The sequence below is a fragment of the Leptodactylus fuscus genome, chromosome 4 (assembly GCF_031893055.1).
Source record: "Leptodactylus fuscus isolate aLepFus1 chromosome 4, aLepFus1.hap2, whole genome shotgun sequence".
NCBI lineage: Eukaryota > Metazoa > Chordata > Amphibia > Anura > Leptodactylidae > Leptodactylus > Leptodactylus fuscus.
Window position 1 is genome coordinate 156,097,632 of NC_134268.1, and position 17,183 is coordinate 156,114,814.

The 17,183-nt window shown below is 43.5% G+C and overlaps 1 protein-coding gene across 1 annotated transcript in view; it reads left to right on the forward strand.

Moving 5' to 3' along the window:
* Window positions 1-17,183, forward strand: part of CNTNAP2 (contactin associated protein 2) — a 1,390,705-nt gene that overhangs the window by 915,952 nt on the left and 457,570 nt on the right. The window lies entirely within an intron of this gene.

The following is a 17,183-nucleotide window of genomic DNA, read 5'->3' on the forward strand; positions in this document are numbered from 1 at the left end:
CAGCACTGCTAAGTCTGCATTCGCATAGGAATGCATTGGCCAGCCTTCGGCCAATCAGCGCTGGCTCTGCCGGAGGAGGCGGAGTCTAAGGTCGGACCTGAATGGAGACTGGTGTGGAGCGACCTTAGACTCCGCCTCCTCCAGCAGAGCCAGCGCTGATTGGCCGAATTCCGTACTCTGGCCAATCAGCACTGGCTAATGCATTGTATTGGCTTGATGAAGCAGTGCTGAATGTGTGTGCTTAGCACACACATTCAGCTCTACTTCATCGGGCTAATAGAATGCATTGGCCAATCAGCGCTGGCCAATGCATTCTATTAGCGTGAACTGAGTTTGCACAGGGGTTCTAGTGCACCCTCGGCTCTGCTACATCAGATTGCTACATCTGATGTAGCAGTGCCGAGTGTGCATCAGATGTGTAGTTGAGCAAAACTGACTCAGCACTGCTAAGTCTGCATTCGCATAGGAATGCATTGGCCAGCCTTCGGCCAATCAGCGCTGGCTCTGCCGGAGGAGGCGGAGTCTAAGGTCGGACCTGAATGGAGACTGGTGTGGAGCGACCTTAGACTCCGCCTCCTCCAGCAGAGCCAGCGCTGATTGGCCGAATTCCGTACTCTGGCCAATCAGCACTGGCTAATGCATTGTATTGGCTTGATGAAGCAGTGCTGAATGTGTGTGCTTAGCACACACATTCAGCTCTACTTCATCGGGCTAATAGAATGCATTGGCCAGCGCTGATTGGCCGAATTCCGTACTCTGGCCAATCAGCACTGGCTAATGCATTGTATTGGCTTGATGAAGCAGTGCTGAATGTGTGTGCTTAGCACACACATTCAGCTCTACTTCATCGGGCTAATAGAATGCATTGGCCAATCAGCGCTGGCCAATGCATTCTATTAGCGTGAACTGAGTTTGCACAGGGGTTCTAGTGCACCCTCGGCTCTGCTACATCAGATTGCTACATCTGATGTAGCAGTGCCGAGTGTGCATCAGATGTGTAGTTGAGCAAAACTGACTCAGCACTGCTAAGTCTGCATTCGCATAGGAATGCATTGGCCAGCCTTCGGCCAATCAGCGCTGGCTCTGCCGGAGGAGGCGGAGTCTAAGGTCGGACCTGAATGGAGACTGGTGTGGAGCGACCTTAGACTCCGCCTCCTCCAGCAGAGCCAGCGCTGATTGGCCGAATTCCGTACTCTGGCCAATCAGCACTGGCTAATGCATTGTATTGGCTTGATGAAGCAGTGCTGAATGTGTGTGCTTAGCACACACATTCAGCTCTACTTCATCGGGCTAATAGAATGCATTGGCCAGCGCTGATTGGCCGAATTCCGTACTCTGGCCAATCAGCACTGGCTAATGCATTGTATTGGCTTGATGAAGCAGTGCTGAATGTGTGTGCTTAGCACACACATTCAGCTCTACTTCATCGGGCTAATAGAATGCATTGGCCAATCAGCGCTGGCCAATGCATTCTATTAGCGTGAACTGAGTTTGCACAGGGGTTCTAGTGCACCCTCGGCTCTGCTACATCAGATTGCTACATCTGATGTAGCAGTGCCGAGTGTGCATCAGATGTGTAGTTGAGCAAAACTGACTCAGCACTGCTAAGTCTGCATTCGCATAGGAATGCATTGGCCAGCCTTCGGCCAATCAGCGCTGGCTCTGCCGGAGGAGGCGGAGTCTAAGGTCGGACCTGAATGGAGACTGGTGTGGAGCTATCTTAGACTCCGCCTCCTCCAGCAGAGCCAGCGCTGATTGGTCGAGTTCCGTACTCTGGCCAATCAGCACTGGCCAATGCATTTCTATGGGGAAAAGTTAGCTTGCGAAAATCGCAAACTGACAGGGATTTCCATGAAATAAAGTGACTTTTATGCCCCCAGACATGCTTCCCCTGCTGTCCCAGTGTCATTCCAGGGTGTTGGTATCATTTCCTGGGGTGTCATAGTGGACTTGGTGACCCTCCAGACACGAATTTGGGTTTCCCCCTTAACGAGTTTATGTTCCCCATAGACTATAATGGGGTTCGAAACCCATTCGAACACTCGAACAGTGAGCGGCTGTTCGAATCGAATTTCGAACCTCGAACATTTTAGTGTTCGCTCATCTCTAATCTCTATGTATGTTCGATTTTTAGAAATCTTTATTTTTGGAAGAACTGCTTTACCATGCTCAGAAAGACGACCCTTGCTGTTTTCTGTTCTCTGCTGTGTTTACTGATATTCCAGTTTAAATTCTTCAGTAGAAACTTGGCTCAATAAAGGTGATGTTATCTGTAACTGCGCTGTTATAGACAACAGGCAAAGAGGCCTCTCGCCTAGTCCATGACGGGTAAGAAGGTCATTCTATTAAAGAAACAAAACAATGTAATGCTGAAGAAAACACAGCATTGTCAGGTTAATAAATAATATATATACTTTTCATTCCCCAGGTGGAATATTATCAACTCCTAACTGTATCTGTAAATGCAAGCAGAGGGAGGAAATAAGCAGGTGGTCATGTGAAAGCAAGTCATTTCTGATTATCTTTATGGGCGGAGGAAATGCCTTCTCACTCACCGGTGTTTTATGGGATTTCTTAAACAGTTCATATGGCAATATAAATAACATGTCATCTTTATTCAACAGACAGTTATAAATAAAGTGATACTGTTAGGAATCTCAGTACTGCTTGCTGCTGTTACCTTAACATTGCCATGCTGACATATGATGCGTTCTGAAGCTATCAGAGCACCAAGACACTGAACCAATCAGCAGCTGAGGAGGGCTATTTAAAGTCTGTTCTAACCTTCCCAAGTGCCTACTATTCGTTAGTTGTTACTAGTTAAGCTCCAGAGCTCTGTTTACACCTGTTTGTTTGCTGTATTAATTATCTTGGCTTGTTTAACAGATATTTGCTTGTTTTCTGATTCTGACTGACTGTAAACTCTCGGATTGCGAGCTTAGACCTGTATATTCCTTTGAGTAAACTTTCCTTTTTAAATCTGTCTTGTAAGTTTTTCCTGGTTTGAAGTAACATGTTAGTTCTTCTATTTCTCACACCAAGTTTCTCTGGTGATAACCTGGGCCCAAATTCAGCTCAAGTCCAAATGACTTTGTGGGGAGCTCTGGTGAAGATGTTTGTGGTGTCGTAGAAGTATCTCTCAGTGTTGTTCTACTACTCTCTGTTAGCTGCCAGCTCCTGCATATTTTGAGAATTTATCCTCTTACAATTACCTAAAGGATACGAAATACAGATGTGTCCACCTTTAACTTAACTCTAATTAGTCAAAGGAAGTCTTTCACCAAATTCCAGTATATTAACCCAGCTCAGAAGATAGATAGGTTAGGGTCTCCCAAATCAAACTGTGTTTCACCTTGTGAATTGGTGCCTTAGTGTTATGGTTCTGTCTATATGTATAAAAAATAATAATTTTAACGTCAACAGAACTGCTCGACTGCAAGACACTGCAGTGAGGTCCACAAGCCCCTGAGGGCAGCCATGTGCCTGAGCAGTAGTAGTATGTCAGTACAGCACTAGTGTGAACTGGAAGCAACACACGTTCACCAGTTAACTTCACTGGGTGAATGTGTTTGTGCAGCTCCTAATGTGAACAAGCTGCAATGAGGATTTACACCAGTTGACTTCACTGGGTAAAGGTGTCTGGGCAGCTTCAATGTGAACAGGCTGCAACAACCATACACCAGTAAACTTACTGGAGAACTGCACCTGAGTGTAGGCTGCAGTAGAGGCTGCCAAGTGTTAAACGTCACCCCTGGTCAGCAACACAAATGGCTCCACAACAGCTTTGGAGCTACAATATTCTGGACAGTGCAATATGCTTTACAGATTCCCTCTGGCAGAGCCAAGGAATCCTAACTATAACCCCTGAGCTGACAACCTGCCTTTCACAGGAACCTAGCCCTGACCTCCTGTCTCAAAATTTTAGACAAAGTGTGGGCAACTGGTGGGCGTCGGCTCAGACCATATAAAGGCAAGTCCCCGCCCACAGGGGCAGTGGCCACAACTTTACCGGGCATGCTCAGTAGGAGGAGAATGGGACTTAGCCTGTACACACCTCATCATTTGTATATTGACAAAAATAATGCTATCTCTCCAAATGAGACATTGATGAATAAGTTTGATTAAGTTGACCCTAACTAGTCTATCTGTGTAGTTGGGTTGATATTCTAGGCTCTGGTGACAGACTCCCTTCAAGAACTCCATTTTCTCATTAAACTGTTTGGATTATAGCCGGTCATGGTAACAAAACTCATGACCGGCTATAATCCACAACACAAATGCCGGCAGCAAATAAACACATGGAGGAGAGATAGAATATTGCTTTGTGACGACATATTGTGATAAATTGCTCATCTCTTGACACAATTTTCTGGATGCACCAATACAGAGGATAAGGCAGCTCTACAGAGATATCACATACACATGAGAAGCTCAACTTCCAAGGCCATTGGTATAGTTATGACAATTAGAGTTTATTTATGAATTAGTGATCTTCCCTTATTTTCCCTATTTTTTCTCTCATTCTGACCTAACCATTTACATAATGCTGTCAAATAAACAACCATCATTAATTCTATAGACTGCAATGTGTGTGGCCTGCCATAACATCCCTCAGCTGATATTATTCAAAATAACATATGACTACCAAATGAATACTAAATGGTGATAGCGTGTGTTTCATATCACTGCTTTCCATGCACAATGTCCTTGCACACTGTTCTCACTTCACATGAGTTTTGTCGGGAATTGTAGCGTGTGAGTCTAGAAGTGAGTCTAGAAGTGTAGACTCACATGTGGCAGACTTCTTGCAAAATCCTCTACAACTGAAAATCAGTTTTGATTATCTAAATAGGGTCAGTTTTGGCAGCAAGAACATGGATTTCTACAAAGCCTGTTCAGCTCAATTCCCCCTGAAGGTATGCTTAGCTTTTCATCACTGGAGAAATGCTCACTGGTTGCTTGACCCACCTTGACAGCGGTATAAAAGTCCTACTGAAGCTTGCAGGGGAACCACTTTATTATAATAACATAAATTTGAAAGCAATCTAGGCCATGTAGCGACTTTAAGGAGTTATGCATATTAGACTCGAGTAATGTTTCAGCTATTCGTGCCCCCTTCAACATAAGAGACATTCCATAAAATAAAGTGTCTAAAAATGACTATGCTACAAGGCAGGTACAAAAGAACAATTACACACGTATTGAATCCAATTAATTTAGAAGGCTTTTTTTCAGTATACTCTAGTGATCCTGGTGACCAGAAATACATTTATGCTTACTCTAGAGTCTTGAAACGCTTTCAATTCTCTATCTCAAGCAAAACGTGACACCTTAAGGAAATTACTGGCACAGGTACAGGAAAATAATGAATTGTTCAGGTTTATTACTGTGCGACATAGTTTTCACAAACATTGCAAATTAGTTAAATAATGAACTGTAAATCTGTACATTGAATACATTGCTCTGATATGATCAGCTTATCTTAGTAAAAGGTACATGGTAAGGTACATGGGGCTGTACAGGTTTCATCAGACCTTGTGGGGCAGATTTTTAAATGTGTCCGATACTTTTTATACATCTTTGGTAACTCAATTCCATTTCTATACAACATTGAACCATAATACTGCTCTTAAACAGTATGTATCTTTTCGGCATCCACATCTCTCTCTCTTCATCCTCTTCCAGACTCCTTTGTGATATCAGCAAAGATTTGTGTGAACATAATGCTCACATCCAAAACCAAAAATAATGCTTACATCCAAAAACATTTACAAAACCGAACAAATGGAGATTTATTAACTAAAATAGCTACCGCGTTATATAGAGTATAGTAGGGAAGAGGACAGAGGGTCCAGTGGAGGTGACAGAGATAAAGAAGAACATTCATTTTCATCTTTCAATAGCTCATTTGGGCCTCGAAATAGTGTCTGGCGCACTTTTGGTGACGTCATACGCCACTGACATCATGTCACCACTTAGGCCCATCACTGGCCTCAGTGGTGACCCCTGGCACGTGACGTCACCAAATAAGCAGAGAGAGGATGTCAGGCAATATGAAGAGGCCCAAAATTGACAACAGAAGTATGAATGATTTTTTTCTTATTTTTTTCACCTCCCCTGGGCCTCCATTATTATACACTGAGTATAATAATTAGAGATGAGCGAACAGTGTTCTATCGAACACATGTTCGATCGGATATCAGGGTGTTCGCCATGTTCGAATCGAATCGAACACCACGTGGTAAAGTGCGCCAAAATTCGATTCCCCTCCCACCTTCCCTGGCGCCTTTTTTGCACCAATAACAGCGCAGGGGAGGTGGGACAGGAACTACGACACTGGGGGCATTGAAAAAAATTGGAAAAAGTCATTGGCTGCCGAAATCAGGTGACCTCCATTTTAGACGAATAGTGGATTTCAAATCCGGGTCATATGAGAATGTGAACTTTGTGACTATGAGACAGGGATAGCTGTACAGGCAGGGATAGCTAGGGATAACCTTTATTTAGGGGGGGAATGTTATTAAAAATAACTTTTTGGGGCTCTATCGGGTGTGTAATTGTGATTTTTGTGAGATAAACTTTTTCCCATAGGGATGCATTGGCCAGCGCTGATTGGCCGAATTCCGTACTCTGGCCAATCAGCGCTGGCCAATGCATTCTATTAGCTTGATGAAGCAGAGTGTGCACAAGGGTTCAAGCGCACCCTCGGCTCTGATGTAGCAGAGCCGAGGCTGCACAAGGGTTCAAGCGCACCCTCGGCTCTGATGTAGGAGAGGCCAGCGCTGATTGGCCAGAGTACGGAACTCGACCAATCAGCGCTGGCTCTGCTGGAGGAGGCGGAGTCTAAGATCGCTCCACACCAGTCTCCATTCAGGTCCGACCTTAGACTCCGCCTCCTCCGGCAGAGCCAGCGCTGATTGGCCGAAGGCTGGCCAATGCATTCCTATGCGAATGCAGAGACTTAGCAGTGCTGAGTCAGTTTTGCTCAACTACACATCTGATGCACACTCGGCACTGCTACATCAGATGTAGCAATCTGATGTAGCAGAGCCGAGGGTGCACTAGAACCCCTGTGCAAACTCAGTTCACACTAATAGAATGCATTGGCCAGCGCTGATTGGCCAATGCATTCTATTAGCCCGATGAAGTAGAGCTGAATGTGTGTGCTAAGCACACACATTCAGCACTGCTTCATCAAGCCAATACAATGCATTAGCCAGTGCTGATTGGCCAGAGTACGGAATTCGGCCAATCAGCGCTGGCTCTGCTGGAGGAGGCGGAGTCTAAGGTCGGACCTGAATGGAGACTGGTGTGGAGCGATCTTAGACTCCGCCTCCTCCAGCAGAGCCAGCGCTGATTGGTCGAGTTCCGTACTCTGGCCAATCAGCGCTGGCCAATGCATTCTATTAGCCCGATGAAGTAGAGCTGAATGTGTGTGCTTAGCACACACATTCAGCTCTACTTCATCAGGCTAATAGAATACATTGGCCAATCAGCGCTGGCCAATGCATTCTATTAGCTTGATGAAGCAGAGTGTGCACAAGGGTTCAAGCGCACCCTCGGCTCTGATGTAGCAGAGCCGAGGCTGCACAAGGGTTCAAGTGCACCCTCGGCTCTCCTACATCAGAGCCGAGGGTGCGCTTGAACCCTTGTGCAGCCTCGGCTCTGCTACATCAGAGCCGAGGGTGCGCTTGAACCCTTGTGCACACTCTGCTTCATCAAGCTAATAGAATGCATTGGCCAGCACTGATTGGCCAGAGTACGGAATTCGGCCAATCAGCGCTGGCCAATGCATTCTATTAGCCCGATGAAGTAGAGCTGAATGTGTGTGCTAAGCACACACATTCAGCACTGCTTCATCACGCCAATACAATGCATTAGCCAGTGCTGATTGGCCAGAGTACGGAATTCGGCCAATCAGCGCTGGCTCTGCTGGAGGAGGCGGAGTCTAAGATCGCTCCACACCAGTCTCCATTCAGGTCCGACCTTAGACTCCGCCTCCTCCAGCAGAGCCAGCGCTGATTGGCCGAATTCCGTACTCTGGCCAATCAGCACTGGCTAATGCATTGTATTGGCTTGATGAAGCAGTGCTGAATGTGTGTGCTTAGCACACACATTCAGCTCTACTTCATCGGGCTAATAGAATGCATTGGCCAATCAGCGCTGGCCAATGCATTCTATTAGCGTGAACTGAGTTTGCACAGGGGTTCTAGTGCACCCTCGGCTCTGCTACATCAGATTGCTACATCTGATGTAGCAGTGCCGAGTGTGCATCAGATGTGTAGTTGAGCAAAACTGACTCAGCACTGCTAAGTCTGCATTCGCATAGGAATGCATTGGCCAGCCTTCGGCCAATCAGCGCTGGCTCTGCCGGAGGAGGCGGAGTCTAAGGTCGGACCTGAATGGAGACTGGTGTGGAGCGACCTTAGACTCCGCCTCCTCCAGCAGAGCCAGCGCTGATTGGCCGAATTCCGTACTCTGGCCAATCAGCACTGGCTAATGCATTGTATTGGCTTGATGAAGCAGTGCTGAATGTGTGTGCTTAGCACACACATTCAGCTCTACTTCATCGGGCTAATAGAATGCATTGGCCAGCGCTGATTGGCCGAATTCCGTACTCTGGCCAATCAGCACTGGCTAATGCATTGTATTGGCTTGATGAAGCAGTGCTGAATGTGTGTGCTTAGCACACACATTCAGCTCTACTTCATCGGGCTAATAGAATGCATTGGCCAATCAGCGCTGGCCAATGCATTCTATTAGCGTGAACTGAGTTTGCACAGGGGTTCTAGTGCACCCTCGGCTCTGCTACATCAGATTGCTACATCTGATGTAGCAGTGCCGAGTGTGCATCAGATGTGTAGTTGAGCAAAACTGACTCAGCACTGCTAAGTCTGCATTCGCATAGGAATGCATTGGCCAGCCTTCGGCCAATCAGCGCTGGCTCTGCCGGAGGAGGCGGAGTCTAAGGTCGGACCTGAATGGAGACTGGTGTGGAGCTATCTTAGACTCCGCCTCCTCCAGCAGAGCCAGCGCTGATTGGTCGAGTTCCGTACTCTGGCCAATCAGCACTGGCCAATGCATTTCTATGGGGAAAAGTTAGCTTGCGAAAATCGCAAACTGACAGGGATTTCCATGAAATAAAGTGACTTTTATGCCCCCAGACATGCTTCCCCTGCTGTCCCAGTGTCATTCCAGGGTGTTGGTATCATTTCCTGGGGTGTCATAGTGGACTTGGTGACCCTCCAGACACGAATTTGGGTTTCCCCCTTAACGAGTTTATGTTCCCCATAGACTATAATGGGGTTCGAAACCCATTCGAACACTCGAACAGTGAGCGGCTGTTCGAATCGAATTTCGAACCTCGAACATTTTAGTGTTCGCTCATCTCTAATAATAATGTCACTTTCACTTTGACATAACTTTGGCGGTGTTTGCCTTAGCGACCTATAAACTGGATAGATAGGTTCCTAGGAGCCATGACAGTGTTCTACACTATGTTTTAAGCCATTTTAAGGTGTGTTTCATGCCAAACTTATCTGGCAAGAAACTAATCTTAGACCAGGGCCACTTGAAACCAAAACAAAACACGTCAGATTTGAAACATTAGCATAACTCCCAAACTAGGCTGTGTCCTTAAAGGAGTTACAAAATGGGCAATTCTGGTAAAATCATCACTATTAACAAGAATAAGCATCACTATTTTATTTTTTCTTTAGGATATTGTCAATACATGGAGTGTGCACATAAATTGTTCTGTTAGAGGGACGGTACAAGACTCGAAACTTGGCTTTGGTTTTTTCAGGCACAGTGCCACTCGTGAATGTGTCTGTTGTGCAGTATCCTGTTATATGGGACTGACCTATGATACCATATACAACTGATGGACAGACCAATTTTTCTAATCTTGGAGAGGCCCCAATTTATAGTAAAACTTGGTTGATATTATATTTGATAAATAACATGTTTTCCTTTAAGTTTGAGTTAATAAGAACACTACAACCTATATGAACAGTAAGTTTTGTATTCTGGCACAAAAATGTCACATTGTCAGAAGGGACCAATTTTTTACATTACATTGGAAGACAATTCTCTTGGGTCACCCACTAAAATAGCTTTTGTTAAGCTTTGCTAAACACTCAGAAAGGTAAAACATCATCACAGAGCTATGAATGAGGCCTGCAGATCATCGAGACATGGATTTATCTATGGTGAAATACTGTAACAGAGTAGAGTATATTGCAATGTATGTCAAGGTCTGGAACTCGACTTACATGTAAACAACTTGCATGAAATAACTGATTCCCTGCAGAATGTGCCTATCTTACAGTCTAGATATCAGACGACATAGAAAATAATTCTAACTCTGATGCATTTATAATGGATACAACAAATTAAAAAACAAAGCCCAAAAATTCCCTTTAGCCCTATTGGTATTAATGGGTTAATAAATGTACCTATATACTTTTTAGTGTGTTTTGAGTGATTTCTGGGTGTCTCTGGGGGCTCCTGGTGTCTCCTACTTTTGTTTCCATCCTTCTGCTTCCATCCATCTGCTTCCTACTATGTAACTTTCTAACCCCTCTCTCCTCTCTCCCCCCTACTTCCTCACAACCCCCTCCCATACACCCCCTCCCTGTCTAGCTATTCTTCCTATCCTAGCTATCCTATATGTCCTACCCTAACTACTCAATCCAATTCCCAACCCATATTACATACTTACCCTCCATTACTTCTTCCTGTGACACGGCCTCTTCTCCTCCTGTACTGTGTGCATGCTCCTGTTCCACGAGCGTAGAGGTGATTCATTGGCAGCAGTGCGCACACACTGCTAGGAGAAGAGAAGAGCATGCACCCTGCAAGTACAGGAGGATGACCCAAGCTGTGCATGGGTAAGTATGAGTGAGGTGGATGGGGGAGTACTAGTGATGATCTGTTTCCAGAAATGTGGAAATGAATTGTCACTGGATTATCAGAAAATGTCCCTGGGGCGGTGTTATGGTCAGCAGGGTTTATTAAAAAAAACTAAATAAATAAAACCCTGCGGAGCCCTACTGAATTCTGAACTGCAATAACACCCTGGTGTGAACATGGTCTGGCAGTTAGCCTCACTGCCAGATGAATACACTAACACATAATACACTGTTAAATCACAGAGAGACCCTGAGCAGCTCAGAGCAGCCGCTACAACAAACTAAACTGTCTAGCCAGAACTCCTGAACTAGACAGAGACCAAGTAAACAGTATGCGCTACCAGTTCTACACAACACACAAGGCAGCTTGCTGCCCAACCAACTATCAGTGATATTAATATCTCTGGGGTAATTCTATCCAAGGCCAACTAAGATAGTTCAGGCTGGAATCCATACACGCATACACACATACACGCAAACACACACACACACCCCCACACACACACACACACTTGCAAATGAGGTTTGCTCTTAGAGTGCCGGGTGTCCAGACCAGCCTCCTTAAATAGGGAAGGGGCAGTGACAAGTAAACAGCCCAGCTGCCCTCGCCGAGCGCACATTGGCCAGTCAGTCACACCCCAGTCAGTCAGACAGCCGACCACACCCAGCTGCTGCAAGGGAAGTTAACCCTATGAATACTAGACTGCGCAGTGGAACAGGCTGCAACTCCCATAACATGACCGCACCTGCTGCACAATCCTAATAGGCGGTCATATAACTGCCCCAGGGATATGGGTAAATATACATTTTTTATTATTAATGTTATTTAGAAAGTAGGAGGGGGAGGGTATTTAGATTAATGTAGGGTTTTTAAAATATCCCAGACAATCCCTTTAACTAAACAGATGTCTTCTCTATAGGAATTCCTCTACAGTCGGCTCCCCAGTTCTAACCTTAATAACACTGCAAGGATGTACGGGTATGTCCTTGCAGAGTTAAGACTGGACCACCTGGACATATAAAGTCTATGGGTGGTCCAGAACTGGTTAAAGGGATATCTGGATATTGGTATTACAGGGGTTGGCCACTTTCAGACCAATATTGAGAGACCAATGTTATTGTTTGTATATTGAAAAGTTTATAATTTTCCAATATACTTTCTGTATCAATTACTCATAGTTTTCTAGATCTCTGCTTGATGTCATTCATTTTGCTTACTCCTCGTGGATACAATTAGTCCATGGTCATTTCATATACAGTCCAATATTGGTCTGAATGTGGCCGATCCTTTTAATATATTGTCTCCAGAGAAATATTGTAGGCTGTAGTTTTTAGGACACACCAACATGGGTTGCCTACTGATACCAGTTCATGTTAATGTGCTGTACCTCACATAACAGAACAAGTTGGATTAGCCTTTGTCATTTTCTCCACTTCTTTTCTCTCACAATAGAAGGGCAGTACCACTTTTTTCTGTGGTTGCAAATAGATGGAGCCTTATGATGGTGTCCAGAGTTTTTTTTTTTTTTTTAACCTATGGTTTTAGCATATGCTATGTCCATTCTGTATATGCTTGGATATGTACAGTGGATATAATATAAGGATAAGAGAGACTTATGGAACATATAATATACAATTTTGTAAGTTAAATAATGAAAATAATATTCCATTTACAGGTCACAGAAATATGTGCCAACATTCACAAAAACTCATGACAATACACAGCTAAGGTTTGTAAGTAGTTTGGGCCCACAAATAATATTATGTAATCCTTTTTCGGTGTAATTAGAAGGAACGCAAACAAGTTGTTGAATTTCATGAGTTGTTCTAAGAATATTTACTTTGTTATTTTTTCCATGCATATTTTTGTAGAAATATAAAGATTTAAAAAGTTTAATAACATGAACAGATTAATTTCTCATTAAAAAACCCCTCCAGGTTCTCATTTTCCTGATTTGGCACAATCTGTAATAGACTTAACACTATCTATAAGTAAAATATTTAAATGTATGCATTTGCTTAGACATGAGACTCTAAAGTGTTGATTTCAGTATTACATATTTTTATCTTAAAAAGAACATTTCCATATTTTGCTCATAAAATGCTTTATGTTATTATACATTTATACTTACTATGCTTTCCCCGTACCGTTTTGTTCTTTTCTGTTGAAATAAACTTTAAACTATTTACAGTCCTATGAAAAAGTTTGGGCACCCCTATTAATCTTAATCATTTTTTGTTCTAAATATTTTGGTGTTTATAACAGCCATTTCAGTTTGATATATCTAATAACTGATGGACACAGTAATATTCAGGATTGAAATGAGGTTTATTGTACTAACAGAAAATGTGCAATATGCATTAAACCAAAATTTGACCGGTGCAAAAGTATGGGCACCTCAACAGAAAAGTGACATTAATATTTAGTAGATCCTCCTTTTGCAAAGATAACAGCCTCTAGTCGCTTCCTGTAGCTTTTAATCAGTTCCTGGATCCTGGATAAAGGTATTTTGGACAAACAATTCAAGTTCAGTTAAGTTAGATGGTCGCCGAGCATGGACAGCCCGCTTCAAATCATCCCACAGATGTTCAATGATATTCAGGTCTGGGGACTGGGATGGCCATTCCAGAACATTGTAATTGTTCCTCTGCATGAATGCCTGAGGATTTGGAGCGGTGTTTTGGATCATTGTCTTGCTGAAATATCCATCCCCGGCGTAACTTCAACTTCGTCACTGATTCTTGAACATTATTCTCAAGAATCTGCTGATACTGAGTGGAATCCATGCGACTCTCAACTTTAACAAGATTCCCGATGCCGGCATTGGCCACACAGCCCCAAAGCATGATGGAACCTCCACCAAATTTTACAGTGGGTAGCATGTGTTTTTCTTGGAATGCTGTTTCTTTTTGGACGCCATGCATAACGCCTTTTTTTATAACCAAACAACTCAATTTTTGTTTCCAAAATGAAGCTGCCTTGTCCAAATGTGCTTTTTCATACCTCAGGCAACTCTATTTGTGTGTACGTGCAGAAACGGCTTCTTTCTCATCACTCTCCCATACAGCTTCTATTTGTGCAAAGTGCGCTGTATTGTTGACCGATGCACAGTGACACCATCTGCAGCAAGATGATGCTGCAGCTCTTTGGAGGTGGTCTGTGGATTGTCCTTGACTGTTCTCACCATTCTTCTTCTCTGCCTTTCTGATATTTTTCTTGGCCTGCCACTTCTGGGCTTAACAAGAACTGTCCCTGTGGTCTTCCATTTCCTTACTATGTTCCTCACAGTGGAAACTGACAGGTTAAATCTCTGAGACAGCTTTTTGTATCCTTCCCCTGAACAACTATGTTGAACAATCTTTGTTTTCAGATCATTTGAGAGTTGTTTTGAGTAGCCCATGATGCCACTCTTCAGAGGAGATTCAAATAGGAGATCAACTTGCAATTGGCCACCTTAAATACCTTTTCTTATGATTGGATACATCTGGCTATGAAGTTCAAAGCTCACTGAGGTTACAAAACCAATTTTGTGCTTCAGTAAGTCAGTAAAAAGTAGTTAGGGGAATTCAAATCAATAAAATGATAAGGGTGCCCATACTTTTGCACCGGTCAAATTTTGGTTTAATGCATATTGCACATTTTCTGTTAGTACAATAAACCTCATTTCAATCCTGAAATATTACTGTGTCCATCAGTTATTAGATATATCAAACTGAAATGGCTGTTGCAAACACCAAAATATTTAGAACAAAAAATTATTAAGATTAATAGGGGTGCCCAAACTTTTTCATAGGACTGTATATGTAGGGTATTTACATGTACCTAATGATGGCACTTAGTAGCTACAACAGTATATACTGTTTTCATTGTATTATACTGTATGCCTGCAACCACACAAAGGGTTTAGAAAATTCAGAATTTTGATAATAGATGGATGTTTCAAAATTAGTTTCAAAATTCTCATCTAAAAGTCAGAAGAGAACATGTGTACAAAGCACATTACTCACCCTAAAGGACCTAGCCCATCTGCGCATTACACAGAAGCTCATTGATTTCAATGCATACTGCGTATTGCTTCTGCCCATGTGGAGGCACTGGGTGGAAACAGAACACCTGCTGGGTCCGCCCACGGATTATAGCCAATTGCAAAGAGAAACTGCAGCCAAGGACCCTTTGATCAGTTTAGCCTTTGTACGCATCTGCCACATGGTTTCACATGTTGGTATTTTCAATTATTCTAATTTATCCTAGCCTACATATTGGTAATATTTTAGTCCTAGATTCAACAATAAAGAAAAAAAAGGGGAAAAATTGAGCTCTAGATTCTGAGAATAATGTGTTACAACCATAACCATAGCAAAACGTGAAAACATTTTATATTAACCTCCTTCAACAGTAATTTCAGAACATGAAAATCTTCTAATTATGTTGGTCTTCCTTATTCAGAGGGTAATACGCACAGTGATGTCACAGTACAGGGGTAAATACATAAAGTGACGTCACAATACAGGGATAAATACACACAGTGATGTCACAGTACAGGGATAAATACACACAGTGATGTGACGTTACAGTGATAATACACAAAGTGACGTCACAGTACAGGGATAAATATACAGTGACATCTCAGTACAGGGATAAATACACAGAGTGACGTCACAGTACAGGGATAAATACACAGAGTGATGTCACAGTATAGAGATAAATACACACAGTGGTGTCACAGTATAGGGATAAATACACACAGTGATGTGACGTTACAGTGATAATACACAAAGTGACGTCACAGTACAGGGATAAATATACAGTGACATCTCAGTACAGGGATAAATACACAGAGTGACGTCACAGTACAGGGATAAATACACAGAGTGATGTCACAGTACAGGGATAAATACAAACAGATATGTCACAGTACAGGGATAATACACACAGTGACGTCACAGTTAGGGTTGAGCCGATCTTGACTTTTCAGGATCGATTTTAAAATCCGATTTCCGATCATTTTTCATTCGAACCCAATCTCGATCCCAATTCCGATCCCAATGCAAGTCAATGGGATTTTTTTTTATTAATCGGAGATTGGATTTTAAAAGCAATCCTATTCACTATACAGCATGGAATCTAACAATTGAATGCTTTAATTGTTAGAATCCACGCTGTGTAGTGAATCACTAAGTAGCCAGAGGATTTTTTTTTTTAATCCTCTGGCTACTTAGTCCCCCCTGGTGTCCACTTACCTGCAGAGATGGCTGCTCCGGTGTTTTTCTTCGCCTTGCTGCCGCTCCACGCCGCTCTTCTTGCCTCGCTGCCCCCTGCCTCCCAGGTTAGGAGAGTGTGGGTGGGTTAGTGGTCATGTTTCCCCGCCCTGTACCCGCCCACACTCTCCTAAGCCACAAGCCCCGCCTCCTAGCTCTTTGAACACTAACCTGGGAGGCAGCGAGACGAGAAACGCAGCGTGGAGCAGCAGCGAGGCGAAGAAGAACACCGGGCACCGGAGCAGCCATCTCTGGAGGTAAGTAGCTACTAGAGATGTTAGTTTAGTCTCCAATTAGAATGAATGGAGGAAGCCGGCGCGCAGGAGGTTAAGGCTGTGTGCCGGTTGCTTCCATTCATTCCTATGTAACCGCAGCGGAGGCTTCACACTGAGTATACGCTCCGCTCAGAATGAGCGGAGCGTATACTCAGTGTGAAGGCTAAGCAAAGCATTGTGGGAAATAGTACCGATCTCGATCCCACCTAAAAAGATTGTGTTCGGAATTCCGATCGCGATCATGAAATTTTCTCGATCGCCGATTGGAATCTGATCTTTTCCGAACACGATCGCTCAACCCTAGTCACAGTACAGGGATAAATACACACAGTGATGTCACAGTACAGGGATAATACACACAGTGATGTTACAGTACAGGGATAAATGCACACAGTGATGTTACAGTACAAGGATAAATGCACACAGTGATGTGATGTTACAGTGATAATACACACAGTGATGTTACAGTACAGGGATAAATGCACACAGTGATGTTACAGTACAGGGATAAATACACACAGTGATGTTACAGTACAGGGATAAATACACACAGTGATGTTACAGTACAGGGATAAATGCACACAGTGATGTTACAGTACAGGGATAAATACACACAGTGATGTGAAGTTACAGTGATAATACACAGTGATGTTACAGTACAGGGATAAATGCACACAGTGATGTCACCAGTATAGGGATAATACAGACAGTGATGTCACAGTACAGGGATAATGCA